Genomic DNA, 11,719 nt, shown 5'->3' on the forward strand with positions numbered 1-11,719 from the left:
CCCCCCCCCAAAAGGGTCTTTCTATGTAGCCCAGGCTGTTCTGAAACTCTCTCTGTAGCCCAGGCTGGCCACGAACTCACAGAGATCCACCTGCCTCTGCCTTCCCAGTGCTGGGGTCAAAGGTGTGCGCCACTGTTAATCCCACATATCCGACAACCTTCAGCAAGTGCAGAACCATTTGTAGTTAAGGGTAGAGGTGGGGCATAGCCCTGAAAGACTTAAACTAACAAAGAAATGAAATGGAGCCCAAATAATTGGAATGCAGGGCAGTCTGACCCAGAAAGCTGACTAAGGCCACTGTGACTTAGTTCCTGGAATTTGCTAACCACCCACAACCTCTCCCTTACAAGGCCCTAAGATAGCTGGATACCAAGAATTTCCAGATGGTCACCCTCCCCCAGGGAACTCAAGGGGAAACAAACTGCCCCTCCGGTCTATGTGTCAGCAGATAACAAATAGGGTCCTTGAGAAACAAAGAGATAGCTGCAACTCCCGTTGGCTTAGGCAAAATTGATTAGCATGCCCCAAGGTCTGCTGACCTAAACAGAGACCATCTGGCCTCAAAAAGATAAAGAGCATGCTAGAACCCATGACTCTTGTCACGTACTCAATGGTCAGAGGGTCACGGCCCCTCCCTGAGCTTGTGGTTCTTGCCTTTAAAAATACCCCTGCCAGGAGAATGACACTAAGCGGCCCATTTGCGCAAACATTTCCCATCCATTAAAGCCTCTTGCATGTTGCATCAACTGGAGTGGACATTGAGTTCTTGGGGGAACCGACTGGAACAGGGAGACTCCTCATTCTGAGGGTCTTACAGCCCAATCCTTGAGAAACAGATCTATTCATAAACAGGAATGAACCTAATTTGTGATACAAGATGGCTTCCAAGCATAAGATGGAGGCAGGCTGGTTGAGAATGCCTTTATAAAAGTCATCGTTCTGATTCATAAAAATAGATGTCCATATAGTATGAAATAAACATACTTTGAGATAAAGTGTAAGCATATACAGCATTGTTCAGTACTATAGATGACCAAGTGTTAAGTGTTTTAAGTCTTAATCATTCTTGGGACATAGACTATAAGTGAAAAAAATTAACTTTTTCTGATAATAAATCATTTCCCCAGTTGTACAAACTCCATTATCAAATGAGCTAACAGGATGTTGAGAAAAAGAGAGAGAGAGATAGAGAGAGAGAAAGAGAGAATGTTCTGCCAGGCTGGTTACATTTCTTCACTTGCTGGTTTAACACTTGCTGGTGGAACATGTCAATGTCTGAAGCAATATTCTAGGCAAACGTTGCTGATGGACCATCTGGTTGTTTGTTCTCTGTCCCAGGATGCCAGGGAAAGCTCCATCCTGGTTGGGGGAGGGGCAAGTGACAGACATTGAGGAATTAGTGCCTGTAAATCCTTAGGCCTGGTTTAAACACACACGAGACACAGAAGTAAGTAGCTCTTAGGGGACTGGGGTTCATTCTGCTTGTCCTCCTCTTAAAAATGTTATTTGGGTTTGTTAGAGCAGAACCATAAGATTTAGTTATAAACTTCTGCAGCAGTTTCATTAGAAGCCTTTTCAAAAACCACAATGGACAAGAGTAAAGCTGTTTTGAAAATTAAGTAATTGTGTGCAGATATATATTATTAAATACCTATCAATATTTAGAAGGTTTGCATAGCTTATGAGGCTCTTATACACAGTGCTAGCAACACTTATCATAACCTAGAAGAACTATACAAAAGCTATTTCCCAAAGCAAACTTTAGAAACTAGTTTGGTAGAATAAATTTATTTAAAATTTTAAATCTCTCACAAATTTGAGAACAAGGCTAGTTACTATACACAGATTATGTAGGTGGCTGTTCAGTGCAGCAATTAGGATTTCTGGAGAGCTGCTGGTCTTCAGTCTACATTGGAATGCTCAAGAAGAGGTGGCTTCTGCAACAGGATAGGTGAACTTGCAGCAAGAGTAGGGGCAAAGCCGTTTCCCTCCTCCATGTCATTTATGTGGATTACTACCAAAAGGTGCTGCCCACATTAAGAGTGGGTCTTTCTGCTTGAAATAATCTAATCAGGAAAGCCCCTCACCGGCATGCCCAGCAGCTTAGTTGATTCCAGATGCAGTCAAGTTGATAACCAAGATTAGCCATAACACCTGGTACACACCTGAAATCTTAGTCAAGACAGGAAGTTACAGATCACCCCCAGCTATAGAAGAACTTCAAGGCCAGCCTGAGCTACATAACACCCTGTCAACACAAAACCCCTATAGGTGAGGAAAGCAGTGGTCCCTAGTGCTTGCCCCTGCGGTAGGAAGTACCAGAAACTTCTATCCTAGGATTTAGAAAACATGAGTGAAGAGTAGAGATGGTGCACAAAGCATGACACAGACCCCAAGTCACTGTTCCCTAGATGGCACCCCAGGGAGCTATGATCACACTACCGTCTGTAGTCCATCTGGCAAGGCTGGTGCCATCTGTTTGGAGATGGACCACTACATAGCAAGCCATGTCACAGGACACACCATAGTCCAAAGCGGTCTGCAAGACCTGTGGGACAGTGCAGCCCTCAGAGCTCACAATAATAAGGTGAGTTCCATTGGTGGTCAGGGTGAGTTGTTTGTCAAGGCTCATCATGGAGCATGTGACTGTGAACACCTACAACAAAGACAGTTTATGGTCTTGGTGCATTTGCAAGGGGGCATATGGGCACAGTGATGAAGCAGGTAGGCACAAGGAAGTGGTGGGCTGGTGAGGAGTGTGAAGGTGTGTGGGGTTGAAGTGACACAAGACAGAGCACTTGGTGGTATGTGCGCCCCTAACTTTTGACACACAGTTCAGAGACACTTGAAAAGGTGCTTTCCTCACAGGGCATCAAGAGTGTTCCTCACTTCATGACTCACAGGACAGTAAATGTCCCTTCAATGGCATCAGCCTACCCTGGGAAGGCCTTGCTTACTATGCTTCCAACTTTTACCCTGTACTCACTCTATCCTGCCCTGACTCTGTGATTCAACATGAACCGTGGCCCTTCCCCACAATGCATAGACCCTCCCCATAGGGACCAAGCCACCAATTTAAGCAGTAGTAACTTCTTCTATAATTCACTATTCTATGAAATTCTAGGGCTTTTTTTTTTCTACTAAATATCAATTTCTGGATAAAAGGTTAAAATTGATGTAGGTTCCTACTGGTGATTCCCAATATACAGGACATATAAGTGTGTTGTGTAATATTAGTGTTACATTTATTTATGCTGCAGAATATTTAACAGTGCAAAGATATGTTGCATTTGTTTAACTCTGTGAAACTGTGTTACTTTGCCTGCCTAAAACACCTCATTGTTCTAATAAAGATCTGGACAGCCAATAGGTAGGCAAGAGAGGGATAGACAGGGATGGCAGGCAGAGAGAATAAATAGAAGGAGAAAAAAAGAAGGAGGAGTGAGAAAAGGAGAGACGCTGTCAAACAGCCACACATGGAAGGGAAAAAAAAAGATATACAGAAACAGAGAAAGGTAAAAACGCAGAAGCAAAAGGTAGATGGGATATTTTACGAAAAGCTGGTTAGAAATCAGCCAAGCTAAGGCCAGGCATTCATAAGGAAGAATAAGTTTCCATGTGATTATTTGGGATGATAGTTTCCATTTCCATCTACTTTTCTGTGGATTATTTTTTTTTCATCAGCAGGTGGGCATCCAGACTTTTTTACCTGGCTATTGTGAAGAGAGCAGTAATGGACATGAATGAGCAAATATCTCTGTGACATATATTGAGTCCTTTGAATACATGCCCAAGAATGGGAGCTACAATGTGTGGTAGATCTAGTTTCAGTTTTTGAGGATCCTCAACACTGACTTCCTTGGTGGCTGCACTAGTTTTCACTTCCATCATCAGTGAGGGAGTGTCCTCCTTTTCCTCCCCACATCCTTGTCAGTATCTGCTGTCATTTTAAAAACTTTCTGGTTTGGGCCATTCTGACTGGGTAAGATGAAATCTCATAGCAGTTTTAATTTGCATGCCCCTGATGGCATGCATAATGTCTCAGTGTTTAGTTTCTTGCATTCTTTGTATGTTCTAAATGCTATTCCATGGATGTAAAGCTGGTAGAGATATTCCCATTCTGTGGGCTTCCTGTGCACTTGAAAGATAGTCCTTTCTGTACAAAGCATTTTGTTTCAAAGTGTCCCAGTTGCTGGTCTTAATGTCTGTACTATTAGGGTCCTGTTTAGAAACCCCTTTCCTGTATTCAAGTGTATTCTCTACCTTCCCCTCTATTAATTCAGGGTATCAGGTCTTATGTTGAAGTCCTGTATCTTTTGGAGTTGAGTTTGGTTCAATGTGAGAGACAAGAATCTAGTTTCAGCCTTCCTCATGCAGCTATCCAATTTGACCAGCACTATTTGGTGAAGGTGTGGTCTTTTCTCCAGTGTGTACATTTTGGCCACTTTGTGTGCACATATATCTGGTACTCAGTTCTATTCCACTCATCAATGTATCTATTGTTATGTCAACATCATAGCTCTGTAGTATAACTTAAAACCAGGAATATTGGTACTCCAGAGGATTTACCTGGGTTTTTTTTTTTTTGTTTTGTTTTTTGTTTTTTTTTTGAATTGTTCAGGATTGTTTGGGCTATCCTCATTTCTTTTTGTGTTCCCATATGAAGTCTACAGTCATTTTTTAATTCCAGAGAAGAACTGGATTAGAATTTTGATGAGAATTGTGCTGAATTTGTAGATTGCTTCTGGTAGAATGGGCATCTTTACAATACTAGTCCTGCCAATGCATGAGTGTGGGTCTTTGCATCTTTCGGTTATCCTCTTCAACATTTTTTCAATGTCCTAAAACTTTTATAATGCAAGTCTTTCACTTCATTAGATTTATTCCAAGACAGTTTTTTGAGCTATTGTGAAAATATATTGTTGCTTTCTCTCTTGGCATGTTTGTCATTTGTACATGGGAATGTTACTGATTATTGTGTAATAATTTTTGTATACTTCTACAGGTATCTATTACCTGCAGGAATTTGTTGTTGTTTTTAATCTATTACTTGCTTTGACTAAATGATCTGTTTCATCTACCTTGTCTTCAAGACCTACAGTCCTCTTCTCCACTTGACCCAATCTGTGTTAGCCTTTCCTTTTTTTAATTTTTTTAAATTTCAAGTTCTAATTGCTTAGTTTTTCTTCAAAGAGTCTGTTTCTTTATTAAACTACCTTCATATGCTGAGTGGTTTTAATTATTTCATTCAACTGTTTGCATTTTTGAAGTCATCCATTCAATACCCTCATTGAATATCTTCATTGAATTCCTTGAACATATTGATCATTCCCATTTTGAAGTCATTGGAGTGTATCAGCTAAGCTGTTTTCTCAGGTAATATAACATTGAAGGTGCTAGTTTCTGAAAAGAAAAACATATTATTCATTCATTTTGTTTGTATTTTTTGTGATGGGATCTAGCTGCTGGAGGTGGATCATTGGTGAAATTTATTGGCATGAATATCTGGTCTTGCCTTTGTTGGAATTGTGTTTGTGTAGTTGTTTGCTAGTATCCCTATATGGCACATCTGTGGACCAAATGAATAATGTTTGATTTTCAGTTTAGGGTCCACTCTGTGGTTTCAGTCTAGTCTTCATGTGGTCTTCGAGCCCAGGGGTGGGTGGGGTGCTTAATAGGCAATGGGTTCCTATGAAGGGCTCTGGTTGAGACTCTGGATAGGATTCCACCTGGTCTCAGATCAGCACAGTGGATGGGTTGTTCCAGAGTTTGTTTTGTTAGTAGCTCCTTGGGTTTGCTGATTTTTTAATTGAAATTATTTTAATTTCATATGTAACAGTGTTTTGCCTACATGTATGACTTCTAACACATGCATTCCTGGTGTTCACAGAGGACAAAAGAGGTGTTGGCACTGGAGTTAATGATGGTTGCTTGATGACATGTGGGTGCCATGAACCAAAGAGCAACAAGTTGTTTTTTAAGCTGTCGGTTTCTTCAAATGTCTTTTCAAATGTCAAACCACATTATAAATGTTGACACTTAATCAGTCCGGCATTTCCACATTTAGGCCAATAGAAGAAACTAATGAGACATAATAAAATACAATCTTGACATTAAGCAACAACAATAAAACATGAAGGACATCCATTTTTTTCTGTTCAAACCATTTGAATATAACTTTATTCACATTGAAAACAATCATGTAATTTGTTTTGACCTACACATACCCCATCTCATTTCATGCATTTCTTACACCTGTCATCACATTACCCACACCTTTACCTGACCAGAATCTGCAAGCTTGCTGGAGCCAGGGGGCAGGCTTTTGGTGTTCTCCATGTTTTTGCTGGTGATTTCATACAGATCATAGAAGAGAGCTGACACACTATTGTCAGAGTATATGCTAGGGCTATTGCTGCCAGCAAGCCAATTGAACAGTATCACAATTCTTTTTGAGAAAATGGAAATTAAATAATGATTCTTTTTTTTTTTTTTTTTTTTTTTTTTTAGTTGTAAGGACATTTTCTGTCTTATAACATATCAGGGAATGGGAAATAAATTATCAAGTTTCATTTGTAATTTTAATACTCTTCTTGTTTTCCCAGACATAAAAGTCCTGGTGAGAAAATGTACAAATCTCGTGAAACATAGGCATCCAAGTTAAATGAATATGTCATTTTACCTGTATCCAACGTTCAGGAGCAAAAGATGTGCACTTGCTGGGGAAGGCAGTGGCTATTCAGAAAAAGTCTAAATGCTCATCTTGCTTTCTCTGTTTATTAGTCCATTCTCCAACTATTTGGGAGTTCCGCAAAATACCAAGACTTCATCAAAGAGCTTGGATCAGGGTGAGATCTTGATAGAGAAATCCAAATATGAGCTAAACAGTCATGCTTTCAATCCCATTGAAGAAGAGGTAGCAACCTTTCTTGTCTTCCCACTATTTGTCCATTTGACCTCTGGTGAAACTGTACTTTCAAACACAGAAATATTTAGATGCCAGTGAGATGACTCGGTGGGTTAAATGCTTACTGGACAAGCCTGACCCCTAGAGCCCACATAAAGGTGGAAGGAGAAACCCTTAACCAAAGTGTCCTCTACATGTATTCCATGACACACTCGAGCAAGAGGGACATGATAATAATATTTTAACCAAGAAAGATTTTAAATTGACACCTTCCTGAAATATGTGTCACGCAGTGCTTAAAGAAAATCTGTGAAACAATGTGGAGCAAGTACAGCAATTACATTGTGAGGAGACTAAGCAAGTGCTCAACTTACTCAAGGATTCTTTCTAGAGGAAAATGTCCTTTCATCAGAATGTCATTCAGGAGCAAAATGAAGCCTGATCTTGAAAGAAAATACTTTATAAATTATACTGAAATGTGCAGCAATGAAAACAGTCATGGAAGTTTTGTTTTGTTTTAATGTGGTTTCCTCCTTTGCTATTACTGTACTGTCTAGGAGTGCATACCTGCTGTCAGTGGTGCAATTAAGTGTATAAACATGGTGTTTGCCACGGCAGGAATCACGAGATACTGTCTGATACATACAATAAGGAATAAGTATTTAATTCTCAGTCTTTTGGAAAGAAAGAGGAAGTTGTTGATCGGAATGGGGGCAGTTGTGTAGTTTACAAAATTGTTGCCAGACCTAGGAGGGTCTGGGCTTAGAAGTCATGGTTATTACTTAACATAGGGTCACAGTCAATACCCCAAGAAGCCAGTGACCTGATACAAGATTAAATATAAATAGGCCAGGGATAATCACATCTAAGCAGTTTGGTCAAAGTGTGACCTGTCCTCCATTGTAAATGGAGTTTCTTAATTGGTCTATATAATAAAAGCAGGAGTCAGATGTAGAAGGAAATGCTGTGAAATCAGAGAAAAGGAGCAAGCCACCGCACACCTTACCCCCTAAGCATCTCAGCAGGCAAGAGAGCAATTCCCTGTTTGTCCCTGCTTACATCATGTTTCTGCCAGCTACCTCACTTCCTGTCTGTCTGTACAGACCTCCAGATCGCTATAGTTAGCTAGTGGCAATCTCCGTTCTCTAACTCCCAGAAAGGCTTTATTTGTGCAAGAAAGATTTAACCTCATTCCACTGACCTGTTACTGTCTGGCTAGCAAGGTGGTCTGACAAGTGGCCGTCACTGTGTGAAATCTGAGAGGCAAGTTTCCCCACTACTACAGCCACAGTCCCTCTACTAATTATAGTTTATAGTTCACCTTTTGTGTTACAAATCCCGAGTTTTGACAGCTTTTCAGCATTTTCTTTCTCCCAGCATGAGAGCCCTGAATGGGTAATTCTAGTTTCTTGGAGTTGTTTGAGCAATGAAGGTCAAACAGAGGAACACGGGTGTCTCCTTAGAATATTCATTTCCGCTGGGCAAGTTAGTTATATAACTGTACACTTCCCAAACAGTTGGGAAACTCAGGAGAAACAAGCTGCCCATTCTGAGAAAGGAGTAACATTTCTCTCCAATATTTCATTATATGACAGGTCACTCTGATGATCTCATCTTTATTTGTAATCACTTATCTTAAAAAGTTATCATACTTAAATATATATTTGAGGACTTGCAATTTTTAAAAAAATCTGCTTCCAAATTAGAAAGGGTGTTCTTGTGTGTGTGATGTTAAGTTTTTGGCTTTTACAGTTGTGTGAAAAAGGCAAGCTGTGTCTTGGTGCATGTAGCATTTTAAAAGTTCTTTTGTACATACTATAATGTCCACTACCTCAAACATTTATTGTTTAGTGTGTTGGGGAGTTCAAAGTGATCACAGTGGGCTGGTTTGAAAGAGTATCATGGGATATTCTTCTTCCTGTCCATCTTTTCTCTGGAGCCTGGTACCTGTTCTCTTCATACCAGTCCAATACCCTTCCAAGCAGCTGCTAGGGTCAGTATTTGCTGTTCTCTGTGTGCCTTCCTTCATTTCTTTTATTGTTGGTGTTTTTTGAGACAGGGTCATGTTATATTTCTCTGACTTATTTGCCTGGGCTTCATTAGTGCCAGGATTACAGGTGTATACCACCACACCTGCTACAACATTCTGCCTAGCTCAAGGTGATTCTGTAGTCATTTGTAATTTCAATACACATTCACATTTTCAACTACTCCTTTCTATACCTCATCTTCCTTCCAAAGACAATAAATAGAACAGAGCATTTACAACAGATACTATGCATGGCAGTCCATTACATGTTGATGTTTTTACTATATATAGGTGAATACAGGTATATAGTCATTGAGTTGTAAATAGAATTATATCACCATAGTAGTTTAATATTGTCCTTATACAATATGTTTTGAATAAATGTTTTTGCTCTACATTTAACTCAGAATTGAGCATGATGAACTATTCTGTTCACTGTTTTTCTGTTAAATAGATGCTACTTCTGTATCATGCATCTCTACACATCTTTGCATTTGAGACATAAGTGCAATTAACAGTATTTGGCAGGTGCAATATAGCAGTCCCCAGTGCCATGGTGATGTTTCAGGACTGTCTCCTAAAGCACAAATATTGCAGGACAGTAACAGAATATTGTCTGGAGTTGGCATAATGGTATTCCTTCATACAATTAGACAGCTAATGCACATCCTGTGTGCCCTCAATGGAGGTGTGGTGATGTGATTTGAATTAGAATGTCCTCCAAAGGTTCATGTATTTGGACACTTGGTCCCCAGGTGGTGGCACTGTTTGGAGGAGTGTTTAGGAAGTGTGAACTTCATGAAGGAAGTATGTCACTGGAGGCAGGCTTTGAGAGACTTTCACCATCTCTAGTTTGCTGTCTCTGCTTCATGCTTGCAGTTGAAGATGTGAACTTTCAGCTTCCCATTCCAGCCGCCATGCTATTCCACCCTGACATAACAGACTCTAAGTCAAAATGAACAACTTCTTCTATAAATCTCCTTGGTCATGGTATTTGGGCCAGGCAATGGTGGCACACACCTTTAGTCCCAGCACTCGGGAGGCAGAGGCAGGCAGATCTCTCTATGAGTTCAAGACTAGCCTGGTCTACAGAGCTAGTTCCAGGACAGGCTCCAAAGCTACACAGAGAAACCCTGTCTGAAAAAACAAAAACAAACAAACAAAAGTAACTAGTCCATGAGGTCACTAGACCTTCAATCACCATTCTCCTCCCCAACAATCTCAGACATTTCACATGAGGGCACAATATTCAACCCACTGAAACATGCACACACACACATGTTCTAACCATGTTCATAACATCTCTGCTATGTATTTCTTTTTTGGAAGTATTCCAACACTTGCTGAATAATCATACCAGTATGTCAATAGACATACTCACATAGTCCGAAAAGGCCTTTAGAGGAAACATTGGCATGATATAGACACAGAGACTCAATTCAGATAAATCACCAAATAACTTCATGTAAATCTGTGTGACAAAATTAAGTTACAACTGAGAACTTTTTTCCCATAGATTAACATCCTGAGACACACCAGCCTCCAGAAATAAGAGCAGTTTTGTAAATTATCATGCTCATCATCATTGCTGCACATAGTTTCCCATATAACATTTAACATCCAACACATTTCAATTAAGTCACCACAACTAATGTTAATGACACCTTCTTCAAAACACATACCTCTTTAGAAACATTAGGGATTATGTCATAGATACATGCATATACATGCCATATAATACCACTTAGGGGCAGATTATACCTTTTTTAAAATTTTACATCAACATGACATTTCACCTCTTTTGTTCAAGGCACACCAAGATGTCTACACTAGGAAAGGAAATACACATAGTCTTCAGAATATAACATTTGATACTAACTATGTTTTTGTCCTATGTTACACACAAGAAATAAGGAAGAAAGGGGAGATAATTGCAGAGTCAGCATTCAGTAGGATCAAATGAGAACAGTTGATGTCAACAATTTTAACTCAGTAGACAGCTGGGAATGGCTATGCACTGTAATGTTGTGGTTTAGGGATTTTGCTGTGTGCCAAGGTGTGCATTTCTACATCTATCTGTTTTATATGCTCTTTCTTTGGTTGTTTTTCTGCTTATTTGTTCTCCTATACAGGTTTGTTTGTTTTTATTTAAACTTTATTACTTTTTCGGTTTAAAGATGCCTGTTCATTTTTCTACTAAGAGAGCAGGAAAGGATATGAATTTGGGAGGATGGGAGGATCTTTGGGGAGTTAGAGGAGGAACCATAACCCACATACCATGCATGCTTTTTTTTTTTTTTTTAAAAAAAAAAGTCTATTTTCATTAAAAAAAAATCACAGTTAAAAAAATTGCTTCTGTTAGCCACACTGGCTTTGTTTTGCTAATGTATTAGAAACAATACTCTTACCTATGGCATAGTTTTTTTTTTTTATTTAACAGTGTTCATGTACATTTAGATATGCAAGAATAATGAAAACAGTAAACTGTAAAGGCATCATATGTAAATATTTATAAACAGAATAGACTTTTATTTAAGGTGGATATTTTTAGTGTATTTTGGTTTTAACATGAAATTTCTCCCACAGAACTTGAACTCAAATGTGGACAGTGGTTTTGGAGGTAATGCAAACTTTAGGAGATAGCGTTAAGTTCAATTTATGTCATCAGGGTCATGCTTTGGAAGATGTAATATTTGCATATGGTCCATTTCCTATCATGATGTGAGGAAACTCTTCTACCACACCCACCTGTCACCACAATGTTCCTCACATTGGTCTTTGGC

At 39.4% G+C, this 11,719-nt stretch overlaps 1 protein-coding gene across 1 annotated transcript in view; it reads left to right on the top strand.

Moving 5' to 3' along the window:
* Nucleotides 1-2,230, top strand: part of Prkcsh (protein kinase C substrate 80K-H) — a 283,668-nt gene extending 281,438 nt beyond the window's left edge. The window contains exon 18 of the mRNA XM_051196865.1: nt 2,217-2,230. The gene's annotated coding sequence lies outside the window, so the exon portion shown is untranslated. The remainder of the gene's footprint in view (nt 1-2,216) is intronic.
* Nucleotides 2,231-11,719: the final 9,489 nt, after the last annotated feature.

The sequence above is a fragment of the Phodopus roborovskii genome, unplaced genomic scaffold (assembly GCF_943737965.1).
Source record: "Phodopus roborovskii unplaced genomic scaffold, PHOROB, whole genome shotgun sequence".
NCBI lineage: Eukaryota > Metazoa > Chordata > Mammalia > Rodentia > Cricetidae > Phodopus > Phodopus roborovskii.